Consider the following 26,030-nt stretch of genomic DNA (forward strand, 5'->3'; position numbering starts at 1 on the left):
CACCATCGGCACACCAGTATCCTCCTCTGAAACAGGCACTTCATCCGCACTGAGAGTAGCTTCATCTGCACCGAGAGTACCTTTATCATCCGATGATTCCATGTGGAGAGAAAACTCACTGCCTGAATCTTCCCCTCCCTCCTCTCCCTCAGACGCACTGTCAGTCTCATAATCCTGCTTAGAGGAAGAATCAAGAAGCATACCAACCACCTGCTGAGCAGTCATTCTACGGTTAGCCATACTGCTTACTAATAAAAGTAACTTGTCAAACAAGTCAACAACAACAAACACTTTGTAAAATAACTAATAAACAAAATGCGCCTTTATCAGAAATACCTATATACTCCAAAACGATACCACTCACTTGCCAGAAGCAGATACATTTACCACCACCTACTCTGCACAGACACAGTATGGATCAACAATATCCCACTAAAAAAGAAAGAGAAAAGAAAATTACAGATAAGATAATGCAAAAACACATCGCAAAGTCTTCCATGCACAAAACACTAACTAAATAAGCTGCCATTTTGACACCACTTACAAAAAAAATTCATTCATATATGACACAAATACTAATTTGGAGTATATACAACAAACATGTTTTTCTTACCAAAAAAATGCAACTACGCAAAACTGCAGAACACCACTGTCGAAATCGCGAACAGGAATCAAAAGCTTTACACTAGAATAAAAAGGAGAAAAAACCATTACAATCACATAAGCAAATAATGCACCAGTCTACACACAATCCACCAGCCAAGCTAAGGGGTAGGTGAGCCTAAGAGTATAAATAAAATATTCAACCCCATAAAAGTTGAGTAACCTTTGCCCTTGAGGCCCCTTCCAAACACTAAAATAAAAAAAATAAAAAACGCAGGTGGATAGTGGCTTCTGCCCCCCTTGAGGACAGATGGGGCTAAAAACATACTGCTATTCTGCCACCCAAAGAGGGCAGAAATGACCACAATCATCCTCCCATAAAAGGGAGCGACCCTTGTCCAAGGGGGGTTTATTTGTAGGGCCTAGTGGCCCTACAAATAAACAAATCAGCCGATCTGCCCCTCTGCGTGGCAGAATACTCACAAAATGGGAGCAACCCTGGCCCAAAGGGCCACGCCACACAAAACAATCCCTGGTGGTCTAGTGGGCTCAATTAAAAAAAAACATGGCCATCTCCATCTGGCCCCCTGCGGGGCAGACACTGCCACAAAGATTGACCCGAAAGGAGAGTGACCCTTGCCCAAGGAGTCACTCTCCACAAATAACTCCCTGGTGGCCTAGTGGGCCCTACATTAAACAAGCATTTGCAATGCAATCGGTCTCGCCTTTGGGACCTTATATGTACTTAGCTATGCAGCACATTAGCTTGCGCCCTGAAACATCTGCTGTTCTTTGACATGGAGGGAAAGCAAGCACCAAACTGCGTGACACGCCAAGTATTGGAACACACGGGGAGAAATACTGCCTTTCAGCGGGAAATGGTATAGTCCAAAGCTCTGTTTTTAATATAAAATCTGGGCCTTCGGTGGTCATATTACTGAAAATAGAAGATTTAAAAAAAATATTATTGTCTATGGGTGCTCGTGGAAGACAATTTCCATGGACTGAAAACTAGAGAATGCTGAAGTGATTCTGGTAATTTACTAACCTCTGCTGATCGTTTTCTATCAAGAAAGTTAAATAGAGTCAGTTGATCAGAAAAAAAAGTCCCTAAGTGGAAGCAGACAAGTCCTAGGACTGATCTCCAAAGCCCACAAATCATGAAAACATATAAGTATATACTAAAGTATACACAAGAGGTTTCGAATGCTCGACCTAAAAATGGGATAATCTGCACCCCCATGGGGGCAGACTGCCAAAATCATAAGCCCCCAAAGGGGAGTGACCCTTGCCCAAGGGGCCACTCCCCACTAAACACTCCCTGGTGGTCCAGTGGACATTTTTTTTAATAAAGAAAATCAAAGCCTGAATACATTGCCCCCAAAAAGGGGAGTGACCCTTGCCTAAGGGGCCGCTCCCCCAAACAAAACAAACAAACTACCTAAAAAATAAATGGCCCCCAAAGGGGAGTGACCCTTGCCCAAGGGGCCACTCCCCACTACATTGCTGTAAAATGTAAAATGGCCAGTGGGCCGATTTTATAAAAAAAAAATGTCTGCACCCCCCCAGGGGGCAGACAAAGCAAGAATATATTGCCCCTAAAAGGGGGAGCGACCCTTGCCTAAGGGGCCGCACCCCCCAAACAGGAAAGTCATGGCCCTTTAAAAAAAAAAAACCCTGGCGCTCGTGGGCATTCCTGCTGCCCGATCGCACAATCGTGCAGCAGGAATGCACAAAAGAGGCATCGAGGGAAAGGAAAACCCTTTCCTTCCCCTGATGCCTCTTTCGTTTAAATCCCCCCCTCCCCAGCCCCAAAACTTTGTTCACCAACGCGCAGGAAGCAAATGGCTTCCTGCGCGTCGGTAGACAAAGGGAACCCTCAATGACATCAGTGCGCCTCGAGTGCTGACGTCATTGATGACGCAGAGGGGGAGTGCGGGGGGAGGCAGGGGAAGGTCTTCCCCTGCCTTCCCCGTACCAAACCCGCTGATCGACCACCCACGGGGGAGCGCCAGCGCTTCCCCCGTGGGTGGGTGTCATGACGAGCTGGGCTCGTCATGAGCACACGGCGACTGTGTGCCACGACGAGCCCAGCTCGTCATGAGCACACAAGGGGTTAAACCATGACTGACCAGTGGAGAAAAGGCATTTAACTCTGCCAAGAAAAATGTTTTTTTTTGGTGGATTGTGTGGAAACAGTCTAGTCTGCTTTTTTATTGCACTTTTTCCTCCTACCTCCCATGTATACTTGACTGAGGCAGTGGAAGATTGCTGGGGAAAGCCAATAAAATACCACCTGGGTCATTGTGGTGTTTGTTGGAAATGGTGCCACTATTGTAGATTTATAGATGTCATAATACACGTCTTTCAAGCTTGCATGTTTGTACGTGTAGGCCTCTGAGTAATAAACACAAAATGGTTTTGTAAAAAGGGACTTGGGTGGAAAATACCCCACAAGAACATACCTTGCCACACTCAAAGTTGCGTTGTCCTATTTACAAACACTGTAAGAAGTGACTGGGCAGGCTAAGTCCAGCAGGGTGGTCAGGGGGCTGCTTTTTAGGTCTCGCCTACGCAGCGCGCATGCGCTGTTTAGGAAAGAGACCTTTAGCAATCAGCACAGCTTTCCCGGCAAAAACGTGCACGCGTTGCATTGCTTCCAAAGGCAACGCGTGCACGTCTGGCAATCCACTTGCGGGAGCAAGCAGCTGGTGCCATATGTTATCAATTATCTCGCCTTGCTGCTCGCTGCCGCGAGGGAATCGCGCCACCCCCTCCTCTCTCCCCTCCCCCTGCTGCCGCGCGAGGCGTGTGCGTGCTTGTGCTTGTTTTTTTTGAGTAGCCGACATTAAACAGTTTGAATTTCAATAAAAATTGATAAACATTGAGAATACACAGCTAGCTCGTTAAAGTAGTCTCGTCAGGTACATCCCATAATGGGAGGCTGCAGCGATATAGGTACTTGTAAACAAAAATAAAAGGAAAATCTGAGATTTGCTTATAGCTCGAAAAATCTATTGGTCATAATGGTCCTAGTCTAGGCTGCCACGTATGTCGGCTAGGTATCAAACCTGCTGATATGCTTGGGGTGGGCGGGGAGGGAGATGTGTTATAGTGCGCACTTCGCCTACAGCACCAAAAAATATTGGGTAGCTCTGCTCCTGATGTAGCAGTTGTGTGTACGAATTCGCAAACAAACCTGCTACTTTTGTTGGACAGTAATGTGGTAAATTTGAAACTGAGGTGCGGGTACGCGCGAAAAAAAGGCAGCAACCGGCACAAACTGAAATTGCCTTTATATAGCGCTGACCAGGCCAGGCGTTATATAGTTAGGGAACCTACAGCTCATCAGTAAATAAAATATATAAGAAGCCACTTTCTGCTTTATATTAAGAAAATAAACAGTAGATGAACATTTCCGGGTGCGCAGTTTTTAGGGGTAGGGCTATTTCATCTGAAATTAAAGTGAAGACTCAGTGGTGACATTCTTCGCTAATTGGGTTTTTTGAGTGATTACTGCAGCGGGTCTGATTAGACCTCAAAGGCGCACAGAACACCTCTATAGTGGGCGCAGACAAAGGAGAGTTGTGCTCAGAAGAATGGGGTGCCGATTTCACCTCATTTCAGTGGGGTTGACCCCTGTGACCTCTGTCAGCTTGGCGCTATTCTCGAATTGGGGGGGAGGGGGCCTCTCCATACTTACCTTCAAGGATGGGCTGCAATTAACCATTTCACCCCACAAATAACTCCAACAGTCCCAGGAGACGGAGCCTGGCAGAAACTTGTTCAAACCAATTAGGCCCTCCAGAGGCCTTTTTAACATGAAAGCAAATTAGTGGCAGAGCAAGGTGTCCGTCACTTTCAATTTGCGTGAGTAGGGGGCACGCACCCTTCAACCCGCGGCCTACTTTTCACACATCTGTGACTCCTGCTTAATTGAGGAACAAAGGGAACTTGCCACCATGAGCAACAGCTAAGCTCTGAAGTAGTAAAAAAACGAGATATCTAAGTTACTCGCGCAACCCTAAATGGCAGCGAAAATGAGATGCCGTGCCTCATTCTGAAGGGATTGTGGCATGTGCATTTGCAACTAAATCTACTTTTTTGGAGGACTAGGGGCCGGGTAGTGGGGTCCGGAAAGTTTGGAGATTCATGCATCAAATCAGCAAGTGGCAACCCGAATAGACTTGAGCAGCGGTGGAAACCGAAAACAAGCATTGGCATAGCCAATAGGTCTCGCCTTTGGGACCTTATAAGTGTTTAGTTCTCCACAACAATATCCTTGGTGCAACAACATCAACTGTTGCATGGCTAAACACTTATAAGGTTCCAAAGGCGAGACCTATTGGCTATGCCAATGCTTGTTTTAAAAGTCTTGTCAGCACAGATCTTAACTGTAGGCAGCTTTCTTTTTCTTGCTCACCCCTCTGCATGATGTGAAAGACAGCAGAAGCTCTTACCAAGAAAAACATAAAGAAAGGCTTTCACAGATGCATGCTGATGTCCAACAGCTCAGGTTGTCGTAATTATCCACAAACTCAACGCACCAATGTGCAGAACTGTGAACTGAAAGAAAACACATCTTTTAGTTTAGATGCAGTTTTCTTTAATATGACACTATTATACGCTTATTCAGAATCGTTGTCTCCGCATATGCACACAATGGGCGAAAAAGACCGCATGTGAACGAAGGTGTCTGTGATTAATGATAAAGAATGAGGATGTTTAACTATGGTAAACCTTGGTTTGGCTATGTGCTTTGACACATGGCATGGCACATGGCACTCAATAAGTGATCTAGATTGTCTTGTCCAGTTCAGCAACTGGCACATTTCACACCTTAGATCCTTTATAGGAAGCATATAATCATTAAAGAAACAACTATACATTAAATAAACTTTCTGTCATATTTTGATATTTACAAAATGTGTTTTAAATACGATGAGAGATTCATTATAGCACTGAGACTCTCAGTGGAGTAGCTGTGCGCTCCCTGGGAAGAAGCCTCCTGCTGTTGTATGTTACATGTTGGTGCAGGTCCTTATCATTCAGCTGTGAAAGAGCAGCTCCTTCCAATGCTCTGTCTACAAAAGTATCTATCTGCACAAGGAATTCCTTGGAAATGCCAGGTGCTTTGAGCACTGATGCACACATGGCTTCTTTTAGGGTGCCAAAGCTTTCTGGCACACCTCCAGATCACTTTCTTGGGCAGCTTCTTGGAAGTCAGATTGGGCAAGAGGGCAACAACGGTTCCAAATTAGCTTAGCTGTCCAACGTGTAGTTAGAAACTGCAACTCATGCTTTAACTCCGACAAAAGCCTAGTCACTTTCAGACCTCCCTTACATCCCATTACATTTCCCTCCATGCTCTGGGAAAGAATTGGGGTGGACATTATGGGACCCATCCTTGAACACGTGGAGCAGGTGTACACGATAGTCATCATTGACCATTTCTCCAAGTGGCCAGAGATAAAATTTGTCAACAAGCCTTACACCACCAGTGTTGTGAACTTTCTTGATGACATGTTCATACGCGAAGGCTTGCCCAAAGTCATTATCAGTGACAATGGAGCCCGGTTTACCTCTGATGTATCCAAAACTTACCTTGACAGGAACACATTTTTTCATAAAACCACCTCAGTGTACCATCCCGCGTGCAACTGTGCTGTTGAACGCTTTAACAGAGTCATCAAAGGTGCTATCCAATTGGCCAGCAATAGCAAGAGGGCGTGGAGACAGGAAGTACGCAAAACCCTCTGGGCTTATCGCATCACGCCAAGCAGCAGTACTGGCCACAGCCCATTTGAGTTAATAAGAGGTAGAACCCCCTTGTCAAAGGACAATGTAGGGTGGTTGAAGGTTGCAAAAAGAGCCCAGTGGCCGGCTGACCAAGTTAGAAGTAAGTTGGTAGCTGCACACTCCAGTAGCAAAGAACAGTTTGACAAGAAACAGGGGTGCAAACCTGCCTCACTCAACCCTGGGGACATGGTCAAAGTTAAGAAGGAGTGGGCACACGAGCAAGGGGGCGAACAGGTTTTCACAACCATTATCGGTACGCAAGGTGTTTTGCAACTCAGGACTGTTTGTGATTAGTGCTCACTGCAACCTTTGCTAGTTTCAATCCCATGCAATGCATTGTTTTCCTGTGATGTATATTCTTTTTTCTCTTTTCCACTCTCGCTCGCTCTCTCTTTCTCTCTCTCTCTTTCATTTTCTTTCTCTCTTTGTCTCTTGCGCTCTGCCACCCTCACTCCCCTTTGTCCCCTAAGGGGGAAGATGTGTTGTGATTTGTACACTTATGTCCGCGCACCAACACCGTAGTTAAACTGTGCCTGTCACCAACTGTCAGCTATGGAATGTTGACAGTTGGTGGCTGACTGAGCAGCAGTGTCCTCTAGGGACTGTGCGCCGCGGAGCCGGTGTTGGTGTTTTTCCCAATAAAGGAAGTTTTTTATATCCAATTATTGTACTTGCTTTATTCAGTACAGTGAGAACTGAGAAAAGACAAAGTAGAAAGTCTGACAGACACATTTTTAGATTACAAGATAATGCATGCCTATGAATCATTCCTCAGTGTAATCTCTGGGTCCTTAGCAAAGCAACTCCATCTAAAGTGGAGGTTTGGTAAACAGTTTTTGTATAAAATGGGGTGAGAAGAACTGTATCTCCAGCAAGGGTCCTTCTTGCAAATCAAAAGAAGAATCCCCACACCATTTTGCCTACTTTTCAATGCCTATGTATGCCCACGCTAGAAATGGCTAAAGCCAGTAGGTAAGCTTTTGAACTTTAGCCAACATGTAGTGGCATTAAGAGTTTTACGACACTAGAGAAGTACTTATTGCGTTGGCCAAATACTTACATGAAGTCTGGCTCATTCGTAACTGTAATGGTCACCTATTGAACGGGTTTAAGGATTCAGCTAGTGTGCCATGATCACGCTCTGAGGTATTTCAGCACCGTAATTCTGTACTTCCGAATATTCATCTACAGAAAATGGGGTAGGTAGTCAAAGATTCAAAGCAGTTTAGTCACCTTCTAGCAGCACTTCACAGTTTGGAATATGTCCTGTGCAATAATGACTGCTCTACCTCTCCTTTTATTGAGTATTTGCACTTTACAATGTTTGACTGATGGCATTACAGTGTAAATATGTTTTATAAAGAATTCTAATACAACAGAAATGGGGCAGGTGGCCAGAGGTGTAGCTAGGTCTAGCCACCTTTTAGCAGCACTTTACTATTTTCGAATTGGTATATTTAATTACAACTGTCCTATCTCTCTTTTTACTGAGTATTTGCACTTTTCAAGGTTTGATCAATGACATTACACTGTAAATAAATGTTATTAATTGTAAATTTAAACTACTGTTTGTCATTCCAGCCATGGCTGGCCAATGTATGGATTGTTTTGTAATGGTTTTATAGATTTTATTTCTGAAATAAACTAAATTGAATTGAAAATTAATTAAAATTGATAAAGCTCCATAGATGGTTTGGAAACGCTTGTTCGGTGGCCAATAGAAATTTACTAGTAGCCCTAAAAAGAAACTGCAAATCAGTGAGGAAGTTCGGGACTGCAGTAAGAAATACAAGGATGTGATAGACACTTATCACTGCAGGGGATTTTTAATGAGCCACACGCCCCAAAGGTGGAAAGTAAAGTATTGCAAGGTAGTGAATTGCAGAGCTTTGCATAGTTGTTGTGACCATTTGAGCAAGCTTTATTCAATCATTCAGGCCAGTAGTACAGGAATGGCTCTTGAGTAAAAGTTGCAGGAAAAGGGTCCTGAGTCAACTATTCAAACTTCTTTTGACTAATTCTCCCTTCAGAACTCAATAAAGTTCTTAGCATTGGATTCTCTCATCAATTTAACTTCTGGCCTTCTGGAAGCATAGTCTATGAATACCAAGACATATTTGCGCCCCCCTGAAAGGATATCGTAAGGACCCATAATATCAATTCCAAACTTCACCCATGGACCATGCGGACATTGAAAAGGTAGTAGAGGGGGAGTAGCTACCTTAAGACGTTTGTCAGAGGCACCACACCCCCAACAGTTTGTAACCATACTATCAATTTCTGTGTCCATCACATGCCACCAAAAGGTATCACAAATACGCCGTTTGGTAAGTGTGGATCCAAGACGTCCTTCATGAGACCTCTCAATAATGCCACTGCGGAAAACATGCAGAGGAATAAGCTTGTCAGCTTGCAAAAGCAAACCATCATCCAGAGAGATCTCACTCTCCACCTTCCAAATTGGCTGTTCTTGAGAAGGAAATTGCCTTTTCTCTGGGCCATCCCCTTCTTACTAGGGCACAAACATTTTGTAAGACACAATCATTTTGAAATGGACCTCTCCGCTCATCTTCAGAGCACAATCTCAAATCTGGTATTTCCACAACCGCAACTATCAATCCTCACAGTCTTCGTCATTAAGGTCCCCAAACTTGATTTCATCATCCACATTTATCTCAATGGTAAACCGGGAAAGAAAGTCTGCTCTCCCATTTTTTCCTCCCGAAATGTGTGTCACCTCAAATTGATATTGTAGAAGTTTATGGACCATCCTTAATATCCTGGTTGTGCAGCACTTGCTCATACTGCTACAAAGAATACTCATGAGGGGTTTGTTATCAGTCTGTAGAAGAGTGTTTTCCCCAAACATACAGACAAAATTTCTCAATCACCTAACAGCAAGCCAAAAGTTCTTTCTCAATCACAGAATACTGGAGCTCAGTGGCTCTCAACAGCCTGGAGGCAAACCCAATGGTATTTTCAACACCATTCTCTGCTTGTGTCAAAATTGCTCGAAATACCACCTGACTGGCAGGCACTGTGACATAACAAGAGAGACTGGGATCAAAAGGTTTGAGAGCAGTATTGTTCTCTAGCTACTCAACTTGTCCAGAGTAGACACACAATCATTGCACCACTCAAACTTCACACCCTTTTGAAGCAGATTGCTGATGGGCCGCACTATGGTTGCAAAATTTGAAACAAGTCTGGAGTAGTACTCACACAAACCCAGTAAAGATTGCTCACCAGTTTTATCCTTGGGCGCAGTGGCATTGACAATAGCTTCCAACAAACCAGCTTTGGAACTTTCCAATGGCTTCCAGCAAACCAGCTTTGGGACTTTCCAATGTTGCGTAATCATGTGTCCCAAATATTCTACTTCTGTCCCAAAAGCTTGCACTTCTCTGCCTTTAATACCACTCCAATTCCTGAAACAACTTCATCACCTTGTGAAGAACACAACCATGAGAACTGGCATCCTTAGCCAAAATGAGGACATGGTCCTGAAATGCTAGGACACCATCTATTCCTTTGAGAATGCAGCTTTTGACCCTCTGAAACACAGACACCGCTGATGCTAAGCCAAACGTCATTTGCTGATAATGAAAAGTGCCCAGAGGTGATATAAAAACAGTCAGATGGTGTTAATCAGGATGCAGTTCTACTTGGTGGTAGGCATAGGCCTAGTCAAGTTTGGAGAAAACCCTGTCTCCCCATGCGGATGCAAACAAATCATTTATTTAGGGTAGAGGATACAAGTTCACCCAAATTTCCTTTTTGAGTGATCTCAAATCGACATAAATCCTAAGCTGTCCACACCTTTTGGGGCCAACAACCAGAGGAGAGAGCCACAGAGAGGATTCCGAGGGCTCAATGATCCCCTTCGCACAAAGTTCTTTGAACTCTTTTTCCAGATCATCTCTGACACTATAGGGTATGCCCCCGAGCTTATATCCGATCGGAATAATCCTTTCTTAACAATAATGTTGTGCTTGAAACCTTGGCTTTTACCTTAGTCACAACCAAACACTGATGGAAACTAGTCTTTCTAAACTTGCCCGTCGTCAACCCTGCTCACAACCAAAGCTTGCTGCTTTGCTCCTGGCTTCAAGATCATCCCGAATAGTTCCTGATGAAACCATCTCAGGATGTTTAACCCTTTTACTGCCACATATATATTTCCCCTGATTCTCCTTCCCTTGAACCTCATCTCTTCTTAAAAAAACATTTAAACTATCTTGCAACACAGGTGAACGGTCAGGCAGGGACAATAGTTAAGAACCACTCCAGGTCTCTTCAAACACCCTCTGTGCGATCGTGATTATCCTGGCCCCTGAATCAACAAGATGTTTGACAGTCTTATCCCCCACCTCAATATCCACAAAAGGATCAGTGCAAGATGCAGTATCACCTTCAACAAGATCTTGAACACAGACACCCTTGACCTTGTTTTCATTTTCAGCACAGTCACCATTTCATCTAGCTACAGATATTATTTCAGCATCAGACTCTTCAACTATAATTTTAGCATCAGACTCTAGCATCAGGTGTCTTGTAACCTTTCATTTTCAGACAGACTTCGATAAAGTGGCCCATTTTCTTACAGTAATTACACGTTATATTCAGAGCCGGACACTTGGCACCTTTGGAATGTGGAGGATTACCACCCTAAAACACATGATGGCGCCATTGGTACTCACAGCTTCAGATTTAGTGGGCTTGGAAACAACATTGCTGTAGCTATGCCCTAATTTTGCTTGCAAATTCCCAAAATTGCTAACATTCACGACATTAACAGCATCAATCACTGTCATCCAATTCCTTCAAGGAGACTACCTTAATTGTCTTGGCTAATGAGGGATAATCCATGCTTAAAAGTTTTTGTCTTATATTTTTGGCCTTGCAATGGCATACAAACTCTCTTATCAGTTGGTCAGTAAAGTTCTCAAAGTCTGCGTAAAACAGAGATGTAGGAATCAACATCCTCTTCGCTCTGTATCCTCTTAAAAAATGTATGCCTGAGTACCATGAGGCTGGGTTGTGTTTGAGTTTAGGACTGTTTCTTGATATTCCTCAATTCCATTACTCTCTTCTTGCAAAAGGTTCAGTAAATGTCTGAAGATAGACCTACCTTTAAACCCCAAAGAGTGAAATAGCAAACATTTCTTACTATCCGCATTAAATCTTGAGGCACCTATTGCCCCTAAGTATGTTTCAAAAGCATTGTTCCATTTCTACCACCTTACTAGCGGATCTCCTGGGGTATCTAAAAAGGGAGGTGGGAGAGTTACAGCTTGCAGGTGCTGGATAACAATGTGATATTATGAGAGAAAACACAGTGGTGCATATTCACAAGGATCCATCGCCGAGTTAACGGCACATTATCGCAGCCAAAGTTGTGATAAATGTATCGCCCCACTCACAAGCTGGTGTTAACAGCCCACAGCACCAGTTTACCCGCGATAGCAGCTGCAAAAAACATTGCCACAGACAACCCCCGCAACTATCGCTAATGAGATGCAGAGTAGGTGTTCCCGTGCCAAAAGCCGCGACAACACCACACCTCAACATTCTCAACGCCCAGCCAGATCGGCGATAAGAACACAAAACAGGCGATAAGGCGCATTAGCAGAAGGAAACTAACACCGGCTCTGACCTGGTGCAAAGTCGGACGGCAGCCTGCACCACAAAAGGGAGCCCAGCCCAGAGCTACATCGGAAGGGCAACAGATGCCATGGAGCCACTGATCATGTGGCCCAGACACCCTAGGAGGGCCACAACCCCTTCCGCCACCACCCCAGGCCCCCAACCCCCACACAGAACCCCCCGGACCACCACAGAGGCACCACAGAGACAAACACAGCGGACTTCCAGGAAACGCACCAGCCTCACAGACCCAACACCTGACAATGGCATTGTCCACTACAGGCTCAAAAGCACAACCATCCTACGCATCCTGACCATCATTGCCCAACATGCCGATGGCACCAACACAGCAGACAACCAACATCCCACCCCACACAAAGCTGCTGGCCGTGCTGCACCTGTTGGCCCCTGGTAACCCCCAACCAACACCCGCCAGAGTTGGATGAGTCTCACAGCCAGCCACATCCAAATCCCTCACACCTGTCCTGGACATCACCATTACCCTGGCACCCCAGTCCCTATACGTCCAACACAATGCGCAGGATCTGCTGGAGACCAAGCAAGGACCATATGCCATAGCTGGATGCACACACGTGTTTGGGGCAATCCACAGCACACATGTCCTACCTGTACCCCCTGGTGACACAGCACACAATCACTGCAACAGAAAGCACACATCTCACATCAATGTGCAAGCAACATCCGAACACCGTGGAACCTCCACCAATGTCACCTTCAAATACCAAGCCAGTGTGCATGAGTCCTTCATCCTCCGGCAGTCCATCATCAACCAGCGTTCCCCGGATGGTACCAAGGATAATGCACGGCCCCTTGGCAAGTCCGAACTCAACACCCCACTCACCCAACACCACAAGCATGCAACTCACAACTCTGGCAATGCACACGTCACAAAATCACATACAACTGGCAAAACAACATTCCCACCCACCAGACACGACAGAACAACTTACTATGGTAACCTGTGCAAGCTGTGAACATGAGCCATCAATGGCATGGCAGCTCGGCCACACAATAGGTGAATGTGGGGAGAGGTGGCAACCAGGCATGTGTGAAGGATGCAGGAGAACCATGATTGGGAAAGTACACAATGCCAAGAGTTGCGGAGATGTGCCGAACAGACCGCAGTATACAGAACACAGCCATATCCATGGCGACATACACCTCTGGTGTATGGAGTGTAGTGGACAGGGGATGCAACCATGTCACCCCAGCCAGTGGGGGAGTTTGCAGAAATGTTGCCTGTGACGTCCCCCCGTAAGCGTGAGTGGAGTGGGATGGTTCGGCACACGCAAGCCCAGCGTAGCGGTGTGAATAAAAAGCACGTAGCCCTGGGCTTGGTCCTCTTCCGGAAAGCCCAACGTATCTGCCAGGGTGGCGCCTCTCACCCCACCATGAGGCCGACGCCGTCCTCTTGAGTGGAGTTGCCTGCGATCCTGTGCACCTGCTGTACCTCGGCCCACTGGGCCCCGAAACCGTCCGGCCCGCCCGCCCCTGCGTGACCTTGGCAGCCTCCTCAGCCCATCATGGCCTCCACGACACAGGCCCGCTTTACTTCTTTCTCGTTGATGTACTCTACTGCTGCCTCCGGCCTACACCACGGTAAAGTAAGTTACACATTTGGAACTGAGTCTTGATTACACGATGGCTGAGTACATATGTTCATTGCAGATCATATATCAGTGTACTCCCTTTGAGGTGGTGTCACCAACTCTGTGCATGGCATTCTTACGACACATGTCTGTTATCCCCTGCTGACCACTGCCTTGGGCCTACACTACGGACAAGTAGGTCACACATTTGGAACTAAGTCTTGATCATACATTGTTCATGTACTCACAATATGGAAGATTCTACTTTGCTGTACTCCCTTCACTTAGGTGGCAGCAACCATGTGCATAGCATCCCAACGACATGTGCTGACCGCTGCCCCCGCCTACACTGTGGTCGAATGGGTCACACACAATTTTGAATTCAGCCTTGATTTAAGTATGGCTGATTTGATGTCATTTTACAGGCCTCAACGCAGACTGCATCCCCTTTCAGCCCTGGTGCCACTATGTCTATTCCCCGAGACCCATGGACACTTTCTGTTTGGATTTTGGTGGCGACTGAGTCCATGGACTTGGGGTTGTTGTTGCCATCATGTCGGTGATACAGAGTTTGTGGCGAAAATGATGCCTTTGCATTCACCTCCTCCATTTTCTGCTTCTGGACAGCTTCCAACCTCTGCATCATGCCCTGGAGGACAGCTTCCACTGTCCCCCACAACCCTCCGTGGCATACACCTCAGACTTTGATGGGGACCCTCCCAGTTCGCATGGCCCATCTGACTGCACCACAAATCACCGTCCCGTGGCTGGGTGCCTGTGCCGGCCGCAGTTCATCCAGGGCGACTAACTCTGTGCTGATCTTGTCCGGGACCCCTTCTTCTGAGATATTGGATGGCCTCTCAGGCAATGGCCTTAAGGTCATCAACGCTATGTGTCTGTGGCCCTGCGCAGTCCACCAGGGCTCACATATCAAATCGAGTCCTGACCGGCCCGGACGTCACATCACCGCAGGAGGCACATGCCACCACCGCAAGGACCACCTCAAACCGCAGTCTGCCAGAGTCGAAACAGTGGTCCTGACAGACTTACGGATTTGCTCACACCTGTCGTGGATGCCATCATCAGACTGTTACCCTGCTCGGCACTCCAGGTGCCACTGACTCAGTTCACTGCAAGCCATCGTCCGTTACTGATTGAGTTTTGTGTTGTGGAGAGGTTGCTCAGCAATGTCACCTCAAGCAATGTGGGAGACCTGAGACATTGATGAGGTAGATGATGCAGGTGTAACACACCCCACTGCATCTGCATCAGGAATATCTTGAAGGGACACAATCCGAGAATTTTTCTTCACATGGGTGCGCTCAGCTGTAGTGCCCCAACCTCAGTGCACTGCAACTCACGGACACTTCTGTTTGCTCATTGTGTGCCCTCTGGACTTGCTCAGGCTACCTCCATGATCCTCTGCAGTTGTCCCTGTGATGCTGGTGTTGTCTGTTTACGTATTCATTGTGTTAACTGTTGTATTTGTTGCCAGAACCAACAACTCCCTGAGGGCTGACTTGCACCCACCCCACACAGATCCAGCACAGGTGTCACTGTACGTCATAACATTGTGCTGTGTACAGCAGATGCAGGCATGTCACCGCAGGTATCGGGTTTGAGCTTGGACATGTAGCTTTGTCGTCACCCACTCAATTCGTAAGGGGAGTGGAAATGTGCATGTGTCTCAATGGCAGTGTGGGTCTCCTTTGTTGGGTGTAGGTGGTCCCTGAAGGGTAATAGAAACCAACGTCTGTGATCTAGTTTGCCTTCCATGGGTTCGGACCCCACCCACACCTGTTCGGCCACCTCCTTTTGGTGTGCTGACACATGGCATTGGGGTGCCATGTATGGGTGGGTGAAGTGTCGTGAGCCAGCTGTGCTTGCGGGTGCTTCCTTCTGTGTGGTCTGTTGCAGGCTCTTTGTTCTCCTCTAAGTAGCTTGGCTGCCTGGGTCCAGGTGGTGGGTTGCATGGGATGTCCATGGGCTGTTGTAGGGCGTCGGTGTCGAGGGTGTGGTGGTCCTCTCCAGCATCACAGATGTGTTGTCTTCTGTGCTCTGCTGGAGTTGCTGTGTGCCCCTCTGCAATGTAAAGGGGAAATACATGATGACATTGTGTTGCCATGTATGTTGGCACATTGTTCTGGGTTACATGCAGACTGTATGACAATGTATATTGTGACTGTTTGGGAGGTGCTGAATACTACTGCGGGACAGTGTACATTTGCACTACATGACAGATGTGAGGTTGTACGTGTACATTTCCATTTCACAGTTTCCTGCTATGTCGGATGTAGTAGGCATGTTTCTGTGCATGTGCAGAGCCAGTTGTGTCCTCTGTTCTGCAGTGTTGGCTTTGTGCATTGTACCACGGTGTCGTCAATGTGGGTGTGCTGTTCTTGCTATGTGTTTGTGCTGCAGTGTGCCAAGGGGATGAGGGACATGATCCAGGGTAATTGTGGGTGTGCAGTGTGCTACACCTTGTTGTGCATGTGTGCCATTGTGCCCATCTCCCTTCGTCCCACCAGCCCTTGGTCGTTACTCACCCTGTTGATGTTGTGTCAGGTCCTCTCAGGATGTGTCCGTACTCCCTACTCCTTGCACCGTCTGCACATTGGCCTCGGTTTCCTCCGGCTCCTCCTGTGGTGCAGGACTGCCACCTTCTGTCGCCGTTGCAGCCTTCCTGTTGGCAGCAGGTTTGTGCCTGGCTTAGGTTGTCACATCATGCCAGCGCCTATTGGCCTCCTCGATTGGCCTCCTCGGCACTCCAACTGCATTCCAGGTGGTCTACTTGTTGGTCAGCTGATGATAGTGTTCTGTCACCTCCGTGACGCTCATATGGTTTTGCTGCGGACTGCACCCCATCTTCCTCTCCCTATACACCTCGGCCGTCCCAGTCCCCGTTGTTCCTTGCTGGTGGTCTGTGGCGGTTGTGGCGTTTGCGTTGACCTCTGAGCTGGGTCAGGGTGCATCCACGTTGGTACGTACTTTGGCTTGTTTCTGGTATGTTGTTTCTGTGGTTTTTATGGTGCATTTTCCCAACAGACACTTGGGATTTGCTGGCCTGTGGCTGGTTTTCGCTACTTTTTGCACCGCGATTGGCCTCATTGCATGATTTTTTGCGTTCGCGTTTCGCATTTTTGCGGCGTGCCGTTGAATTTTGCGTAGCCATTTGACGTGTTATCTGGTGACTATCGCATGCTACCGCCGCTTTGTGAATAATTGCTTGGCATGGCGTAATTTTCCCGCGATAGGCTGTGATGTTGAGAGTTGCTACTCTTGCGGTATTTATCACACGTTCTTGTGAATATACTCCAGTGTGTTGAAACAAATATACCATAGTTCTGGGGTGCTGCACTAAACGTACTTTGGGATTTCTAGGCAATGGAATAATAATACCAGATGACTGAGATGTGGTGTGTGTATCAGCGAGTGACACACACTAGATTGAAGGAACTGAGGAGAAAACACTGTTGTGGTATATGTGTTGGACTTGGCCCTTTTTGCAGGGTCATCCCTAAACTTTTTGCCTTCCTCCTGCATTTTTTCTGACCTGTTGTTGGCTGTTTTATGACTCTGGGCACTTTACCTCTGCTGTTCAGTGCTAAAGTGCATATGCTCTCCCCATTGTAAAATGTATATGTTGGTTGGATTCCATGATTGGCTTATTTGGTTTACTGTCAGACCCCAGTAAAGTGCACCAGGAGTGCCTGGGCGTGTAAATACAAATGCCGCTGGTGGGCTTGCAGCACTGGTTGTGCCACCCACAGAAGCGGCCTGGTAAAATATGTCTAGGTCTGCCATCGCAGAACCTGCGTGCAGTCTGGTACTGACATGCTGACTGGCAAGTGCACCCACTTGCCAGTCCCTAAACCTTCCCTTCACTTCATGTTAGTCACCCCTATGGTAGGCCCAAGGGCAGGGTACATTGTAGCATAAGGTAGGACAAGCCCTGATGTGTGTGGCATGTCCTAATAGTGAATTACAGCCATTTTCGTTTTTCACTATTGTAAGGCTACCCTGTTCTCATAGGCCAGAATGGGCGGTTAAGATTGTTACATCCTATGATCCTAACCGACCCAGGGAACATGGTAGAAGATCGAGTTTAGTATGCCTGAACTCGGAATAATAGGGTACATCTTTTCGTAAGGTTTATTTTAATATTCCGCGTTTGCAAATGCCCCTTTTAGAAAGTTGGCCTTTGCTTGCCTAACCATTTCAGCCCGCCTCTGCATGATGTGTATCTGCTGTCTGGCTTGCGTGAGTGACAGGGATGGGGAAACCCAGATGGGCGGGGCTAGGTAGCCTGGTGGTGAATAGGAAGATTGACAGGTAGATGGGTGGGAGGAGTACACCTGGACTCTGAATAGGAATGTGCTCTGCCACCACAATGCCGGCTCCACCCCCTGTGGAGCGTCTGATCACTCTGTCCTGCACTCTGAAAGAAGAAGCCTGCATCGCGTTAACAAAGTGCTCCAGAGCTGGACTGAACTAGGCAAGGGCCCCCCTGGCCTGGGAGAACAAAAGAAATGCAGTATAAAGGTAGGAGCCCTGCTCCTAAGAAATCAGATCTGCTTTGACCCAAGAAGAATCTCTGCCTGAGGAGGAGGCGCCAGGGAAGCTGTAAGGAGGAAGACTGTCCCTATCCTGGGGGACTGGCCTGCAGTGGTGACCTTGCTGCCAAAGGAGAGAAGGGGAACCTTTTGCTAGAGACTTTGCTTTATTTTTATTTTCAAGAAACTTGTGCTTTTCAAAATGATCTCCTAGGGCTTGGAAGCGAGCTTGCCCTCTGAACGGAGCCCCAGGACCATTGGGCTCAACCTGACCTTCACTCGCCCACTGCTGGACTGTGGTGTTCCTTCCCTTGCCGGAGCCGTGACTCTCATGCCCGCCAGCCCCTCCTTGAGCCGTGACCTGACTGCTTAGCCGCCCCTGCCTTGGGAAGTGCCTCGCTCGATCTGAGCCGCTCCCCCGACGCCGTGCTGGGCTGCCCCCGTCACCTCGCTCGCCGGAGGCTCGCTGTGCACCTTCACCCCTCCCGCCGGAATCGGCGTTGTGAGCATCTTCAAGCCTCGGATGGCCCGGACGTAGACAGCTTGCCCGGCTGCCCCGCTTTGTTCACTTGCCACCTGTAACACCCTGATCTTGCTGTGAGCCTGAAGGACCAGACCCCCCTCGTGAAGCGTGGAAGCCCCGGACGCCGCCTCGCCCTTGTGAAAGAGCCGCTGAGTGTCCCGCAACCGCCTTCACGAAAAGAAACAAAGGTACTGTACTTACGAACTCGACCGCGAGCTCGCATCGGATCCAGGGTCTGCAACGTTCTGTTTTCCCTGCCGCCTGACGCGTGCTTCCCGGTTGCTGCCTCAGCACGAAGTGCGCTGAAGCCCACAGTTCACCTTGTTGCCCGCACAAGAACTTTCCGTATAAAGGGAACTTTCCGTATTCATAGAGATCGTGGCCCCACCGTTTCACCGTTACTGGGTCTTGTACTAAATCTGCAGAAAATATATAGTTTAGCCTTGACTGCTCGTGCCATGCACCTAGAGGGTGAGCAGGGGTTATTCTAAATGAGTCATCCTTCACCCTGACTAGAAGTAAAGGGTCCCTGCTTGTCGCTGGCACTTGCCTGCGCCAACCAAAGTCCCCTCATTTCTAACAATATGCATCACCGCATTGCCATATGCAGTTTACGAATCTGCTTTTGTCAGGTGTGTGCATCATGGTTGATGAGCACTGGGGATAACTTTCTTTTTTGTTTGGATGATTAGCTCATTGTTTTCTACCTTCCGTAATAAACAGCAAGAATGGCAAAAAAACAAGGCGAAGAAGGTAAATGATCCAAAGGCGTTAAGATGGCCGTTACGTTCGCGTATTGCGTGGCATGTGACTTCAGCCAATTCCTGGACTGGATTAATCCAATGAACTGAAACGGCGGTGACGTAAGGTCAAACGCAAGTCAAAATGCAGAAAGGCAGCAAGAACGCAAAAGGAATCTTGGTGCTGCGATGCAATATTGAACTTGGTTGTAAGATATCAGAGTCGGAGCACGAGGCAAGTAGATGCTGGTTCAACAGAAATTAAGCAACCGCCTCAGCGAAATCACAACACGATTGTAAAAGGTCTTGATCCTCATAAGTATAAAATAGTACCTTGTAAATTGCTTGTAGTATTAGTTCTCTGCTTGAGAAGTTGGTGGTAGAACAGCATGTGGAAGATTCCACCATGTAGCTAAACCGTCCCCAAATTTATGTAGTAAATAGGCTGAAAACAGGTTGAATTTGAAGTTATTCCTAAGCTACATGGTTGTGGAGCCAGCCAACATAACGGCTCCACCAGATCAGCTCAAACCTCAAGATAACTTTCTCATGTCACCTGGCAACAAGTGACATTCTATATAATCTCACATTAAGGAGACATTACAGGTGCATCTGACATACATTTACATAAAACCACAAAAATATTGTGGGCAAATTCTACAAATTCTACAAAATGTGTCTTTCATTTCAGAATTTGCCCCATGCACCCATCCTGGGCGTTACTCTAAAACTGTTAGCAACAGTCACTGAACAAATGATGCTACCTATGCAGCGGAGGAAGAATTTTCAGCTATGATAATCACGAGTGCTGTCGGTTGAGCAAGCCTTGCAGATTTGAACAAAACTATAGGTTATCAAAGTTTAGATATCTTCATTGTACAAACCTGAATTAATTGAATATGTCTCATCCTTCACTGAGTATCACCAAACTTGAGCAAGACAAGATGGATTCCATACATGATAGGAAAATACAAGTCCACATCCCCCTTGATACTCTATCACACTCTATGCTAGTCCTTTCATTGGGATCATTCCCTCCTCATCTCCTGCTTTATTATTTGAATGCCTCATGTACCTATTTTCCCATTCCTAGAGGCTATTGGGATATTGAGAGGATATTGTATTGTTGCAGCAGCGGATGAGGCGTATGCCTATACAGGTAGGGCACATCTGTATGAGCACACAATGTTATTAACGCTACTACCCCTATTATCAGTGCTTCTAATAGCCAAGTGCCCCAATTCTGAACAACACCAGCATGGTCTCCCATGACCCCATGCTTGTATGAATTCCCTTGGCATCCTTTTGGACTTTTTGTACCTTCCCTATGGACTTGTAATGTTATTGCTACTATCTGAGATATTAGAGCAAAATGTTTGGTGTATTACCTGGCACACCCCACCCTGCTTGGCCAGGAGAATGGCTAATGCAATGCAGTTTGAATCACTACCGCCCTTATGGCAGTAATTTCTTCTATAATGTTTCCTATGGCGGCTACATTTTTACCATGTGTCAGTGTCATTCGAGGTAGTATTAATGAAGGAAAACAACTGCCTTAACAGCCGGCTAGAAATAAGCTGACTTTCTGCATACAAAAAATGCCTCTTAGGTGCAGCATGTTTACCTCATGGACTTTACATGTGGGCACCTGCTCACATGCAGCATTTGCCTGCTGGTACCTCCACGCAGCACTGACATCAATGAGATGTGACATCAACAGAAAAACTTGTATGTGAATGTTACTGATATACCAAGGAAGGGGATAAATGACCCGGACTCCTCTGCATTACACTGATTTGACCTTTACCATTAAGACTAACATTTTTCACGAGTGTAATGTTGTCTGTTGACAAAGTCAAAAAGGAGTTCATGTGTGAGATGTGCAGTAGTCAGGGACATGATGTTGCTCATTTGTGCTTCCCTACCCATGAAGTCACACAACTCATTTTTGAATGAGGGAACACAGATTTCTTATGTCCATCTTTTGAATGTCCTCTCTATGCATACTCTATTTCCAACATCATGGTACTACTTGGCTGACAACGGATGGTGTCTTGTACAGCAGACATCCAAACCTCGTATGTCAAACACTCACCTATACATGTGAATACGGTAGAAGAGGAGGCAAGCAGAATGCAACATTTGGTTATGATCACACATTGCGGATAAGCTGAGAAGCTTTGATGCTTTCCGCCTGCACTGGATTAGCGTGTTGCTCTTCAGCCAAGTTATTTTGCAGGTATAACTGCATGAAAATTCACCTTAGCAGCCCTACACCCATCTCAAAGGTACACAACTGGCATCAGTGTGGGCCTCAGCCATACCAATTTCATTATGTTTTAACCATATATATTTTGCAAGGGATTTGTCCTATCATTGAATTGCAAGCCTGTTGTGTTTTGGTCACTTCATATGACACATTGTACTATTGTATGTCCATTCTGCACTCACTTGGCATACATTTTGTGTCATCCTTTCATTAGCCACCAGAGTCTGATCTGGCATGTGTTCAAATGCCATATGTGAGCATATTGTGATGCAGGACAACAGTGTTGTACAACACATACAACATACAGTGGAGGTGAAAGGCACATTTACTGAGCATTCAGTCTGAATTATTCTTGGGTTTACTTACCTTGGCCCAGCACCGGAACAGTGTGTGGTCCCTGAACAGATGTCACAGCCAACCTTGTAGCAGAAGTAAGTGTGTGTCTTTGATTCTGGGAGGACCTCATTGTACCTACAATGATAAGTGTGTTTTGCAACTTTACATTTCTGCAGCCACATGTGATGCACTCAATTTCTGGCACAAAGGATGAGCACAAGCAGTTGTGGGCACCACCGTTGCAGAAGTATGTTATACTTAATATCATGAGTGATCCCACATATAACTTAGAATGGGCCCACTACCTAGATGCAACCTATATCACAATGACATGACTACGAATCCTGAGGTAAGGTCCACCATCGTGTTTTGTTTATGGCCAACAAAAAAGCCAGCCAATATAAGAAGTACATGACCAGCTGTGTGGACTGGGCAATTTAATGTATATTGGAAACATTCGAAGTTGGACAGTGGATGCATTGTCAATACTACTGACACTGGTATCTCACTTCTTTTTCATCATTACCATATTTGTGCAAATTGGATTTCTTGATTAGGTCTACAGACACTATTACAATATAGTGGGGACACCCTTTTGACTAGAGGATTGGATTCCCAGGTCTGGGACTGTTGGTGAAATACATGTTATGTAATGTTCCACAATTACAAAGGTATGATGAGCCAAAACATGTTATATTTTGTCTTTCGCTGTTCACAAATGTCATTTGCTAAAGGTGAATGTCCATTGACAACTCCAATAGTAATGAAGCTATTTTTTCATCTCTGGTTGACTTTCATATGTGGGCATTATATGTCCCTCTGTCCTCTCTTGACAATGTATGCATTTTGACCATCTCCTGGCCAGTTTGACTTAACAGTTAGTGAGGGTGGTATGCCTTTCTCTATACGATGTCGATTCCTCCCAGTAGATGCAGGGACCTCTGCTACTGCAGTTGTCTGTGCTCTGGCTGAATGTGTCAATGGGTGAGAAGAGAGAAAAGTAACCAAATGGGAAATGTGCTTGTGGAACTTTTCCGGGATTTCCCCATATCTTCTGCATGCTAACAGTGTTGTGAAGTACTGCCGCAGACGGGGCAGGTACGAGCAGTGGTGCGCTGGGGATGTAATGGCGTGGCAGGGTGGGAAATGAACAACAGAATATGAGCATGACATATTGTGATCTGATGATTCTCTCACCTTCTGCTTTGTGATTTAGGCTGGCACAGGGTGATTTACATCTTGGATAATTTGTGGCAGGTTTACAAGCCCCCTGAAAAACATTTACACCGCCGTTGCGTCACTTCTGTGATACAGTGGTGGTGTAAAACAGGCGACACATTTCGACTTATTCACAACGTGACGCATCTATGGGGATGCATCACGTTGTGGAGACCTGCACAACATTAAACCTGCATCAGCTTTGATGCAGGCAGGGTGGGCGTTCCTTTGGGATATGCCTCGTAAAACTGATGCAGTGAAATCTACAAGATTTCACAGAGTCACTTTTCAGAGGCCGCTGCGATCCAACCTTATGCCTGCTTGAAGCAGACGTAAGGACTGGCACAGCACGATAGGTATGGGCGGTCCATGGACATTGTTGGAGTTGCGTCACACTTGCAACACGACTCCAGTAAAGCACCACCCTAATGCCATCAGATGCAACACACATCTGTCTATTCCTGCGCCACAGTGCACCGGATTGTAAATGCGACACATCCGTGGTGGTGCAAGGGTTGAATTGCGTGTCGCATTGTTACTGGTGCATCCCTGCTAATATTTGTCAATCGCTACTTAGCAGGGTTGTGTATGTACGGCAGCAGTACTCTGCTCATGTTTTCAAAAGTGGGGGAGGGATTTGCCATTTCTAATGCACAGGATTCTGGGACTTGTGGTGCTACATACAGAGGGTGACACATGAGTCTCTGACTGACTATATTTTTATATACACTTTGGACAACTTCCTTACTCACAATGACAGTGCAACACAGACAATCATTTCATGCACTTTGTCTTTTCATCCAATTTACCTGGTACCACGTAGCGGACGTCACTAACAGGCAGCCCATGGACCAAGTGGTGATGTATTATGGTAAGGATATCCTCCTCCAGTGGGGTGAGACGGATGCGGGGTCCAGAGTATGCAGCAGGGAGGATCCTGTTTAATTGGATCCTGGAGTACTTCTCCTTCACCCTCTGCCTTTCATCCTGCCACTTCTTCTTGATGTCCTGGACTGTGCGCCTCTCCTCCCCCAATGGTGTGACAGCAGTGGCTAATTGCTGCCATAGGGCTGCCTTCTGTGTTCCACTGGTGCAGTAGGGTGGGAGTTCATATAGTCGTTTGTGGTGCCTCACTATATACTCCACAAGCATGGTGGTCTCCTCTGCAGTGAAGTTCTTCTTCCTCCTCATTAGTTTTATTTTTCTCTGGTGATGTCAGCGTTATGAACACAAACTCTCTGTGGCCAAACCTGTTCCTTCAATGTGTGCTGCTTTTATATGTTTTGTGGTGCTGGTCAATTAGTGTTAATTGGAGCATGGTGGGGGATGGTAGGCACTTGCAACATCATGGCAAAATGGAGCTATTTGCTGCAGTGTGTCAGCTGATCCATGGTGGGGGATGGTAGGCACTTGGACAGGTGTTTATCCTTGGCTAAAATGATCAACGGCCACAGTTCGTGTATTCCGGCCCGGAATCAGAGATTCCAGGCTGTAAGCGGAGATTCCGGCCTGGGTGTGGAATTCCCACTCCGGAAGCGGAAATTCCGGACCGAGTGCGGACGTAAAGTTAGTAAAGTTAGTAGTCGTAAGTTCATTCTGTGAATACCAAAAGTAGTAAGATCATTCTGTGAATGCCAAAAGTAGTAAGTGCATTCTGTGAATACCAGAAGTAGTAAGTGCATTCTGTGAATACCAAAATGGTTGTAAGTTTAGGATTTTGTCTTAAGTTAGTTCTGTGAATCGGGGCCTCTGCTTTCTTGTCTCCTGGGGATTGCCAAGCTTCCGGGTCTTTTCCCGTACCCATACCTTGTCGCTTTTTTTTCCCTTAAGTGATCTACCAATGACTGAGCTCCCCGTTTTGGTTTCATATTTGTGCACAGTAGTCCACCCTGTGATTGTTCTGCTCTTGCAGATTTCTGAGACATGATATGTTGCATGTGTAAAATCTCCCTCAACACATTCCTCCCTGCATATCTTCCCACTGGAATTGCCGTATAGTTCATAATCTCTTGTGAATGTGTTGGCAGATGTCTGCAGACCTAACATCCTGCTTCATTTGCTGATTTTGCATACAATTCTATGATTTGAACAAATGTATTGTCCTTAAATGCTTCTTTGTATTCTCTCCACACTACCCTTTCCTCCTTTTCCATCTCCACCATTTCTCCTGTCTAATTTATCATTGATAAGTTCGCTGATTGTTCTTGGTACAGTGTTTCTTTTTTGTTTTATAACTGCCACTGGGCCACCTAGGAAAGGTATGTGCAGGTGATATGCAAATACTATTACCAATGTCTTGATAATTATGCCAGGAAGGGGGGTGAATACTGAAACTAGCACCCACGGCAGCTTTGAGCCTGTCTCTTACATCCTGTGCAGCATTGTAACATGCATTGGTATGTGTGGTTGGTAGAAAAAGAACAAAGAATTCAGGAACAAGAAACTTCAGATATTACAATAGTCACAAAACCACTTGGCGGTACCTTGTTGTGTTGCATGAGAGATCACCAGTACTTCAAAGCCACTTTGGTACTATCTAGAAAACCAAAGTATGGCAATGTCCTTTCCGGCTTTGCGGTGGGCAGGAGAAACACCATAGTACGAATAATGGGGCCGCTTGCACATCTTTGTCTTCGGATATGTGCAGCATAAGCAGCCCCGCAGTTATCAATGAGAAATCTCGGTAGTCAGTTCAGGTTGACCTTGGCAGTGAACAGAGCCCGCTGTCACCCC

This window comes from Triturus cristatus, chromosome 7 (assembly GCF_964204655.1).
Source record: "Triturus cristatus chromosome 7, aTriCri1.1, whole genome shotgun sequence".
Taxonomy (NCBI): Eukaryota; Metazoa; Chordata; class Amphibia; order Caudata; family Salamandridae; genus Triturus; species Triturus cristatus.